The sequence below is a fragment of the Pteropus alecto genome, unplaced genomic scaffold, assembly GCF_000325575.1.
Source record: "Pteropus alecto unplaced genomic scaffold, ASM32557v1 scaffold106, whole genome shotgun sequence".
NCBI lineage: Eukaryota > Metazoa > Chordata > Mammalia > Chiroptera > Pteropodidae > Pteropus > Pteropus alecto.
Genome location: NW_006442103.1, coordinates 10,816,329 through 10,817,541, shown reverse-complemented (window position 1 = coordinate 10,817,541; position 1,213 = coordinate 10,816,329).

Here is a 1,213-nt window from a genome sequence, read left to right as displayed (position 1 = left end):
GGATGCGACTACATTAAGAATCTTGAAGTGGGAGACGATCCCAGGTTATGGGGGTGGAACCGATATGAACCCAGGGTCCTGATAAGCGGGAGGCAGGAGGTCAGAGCTGGGTGACGTGGCAGTGGAAGCAGAGGTCAGAGTCACGGAACGTGGGCGGCCTTTTGAAACCGGAAAAGGCAGTGAAATATTCTCCCCTAGGGCCCCCTGAAAGAAGGCAGCCTGCTGAGATAATAAATAAATTCGTGTTGTGTCAAGCCACCAGGTTTGTGGTAGTTTGGAGTATGGAGCTGTGCACCCATACTCGGGCCAGAGAGTTAAAGAGACATCCCAGAGGTCAGAGTCACGGAACGTGGGCGGCCTTTTGAAACCGGAAAAGGCAGTGAAATATTCTCCCCTAGGGCCCCCTGAAAGAAGGCAGCCTGCTGAGATAATAAATAAATTTGTGTTGTGTCAAGCCACCAGGTTTGTGGTAGTTTGGAGTATGGAGCTGTGCACCCATACTCGGGCCAGAGAGTTAAAGGGACAGTAGCACCCTACGTGGAACTACATGGGGTTGGCAGCGGCAATCACCAGCGGCCTGTGAGGTGCAGCCTGTGCCGTCCAATGAGAGAGCCCCTGAACAACACCCCCCTTGAAGGATCAGGTCTTATTCCACCAAGGAAAGAAGTCATGGCTTTGAGGGTCCCCCTGTCCCTGACGTCCCCTGCAGTGGCCAGGAGGCCTGATATGAGAGTCCTCATCTCCATTGCCTGAGACCCTGGGGCTGCAAACTGTTAAGAGACAAACTGAGGCATATTAAAAATGTTAAGAGTTTATTTGAGCAAAAATCGATTCAAATCCAGCAGGCAGCATCCAAGGAGCTGTACAAATTGAGAGACTTTGAAAGGCAGTAGGGAGCAGGAACAAGGAAGCTATCCTGGCAAAAAGCGGGTTGGCTCTTGCCGAGTTCCTCTCCTTGAGGGGATGGCAGGGATTAGCGGGCGGGTTCTCAACTAGTGCTGACCAGGCGATGCCTGATTGACTGGTTTAAGGTTCCATTTCTGCGAGAGCCGAAGCTGCAATTAAGTCTTGGTTTGGTGACCAGAGTCTCAGCATAAGCAACTCTAATTTGGGCTGGTTGTCTTGTTTTTAGCGCCACCAACAGACCTAAGGAGAGACTCAAAGCTGCCTCTCCTCTCTCCCACCCGGCAAGTCCAGTTTTGCCCCGGGAGCC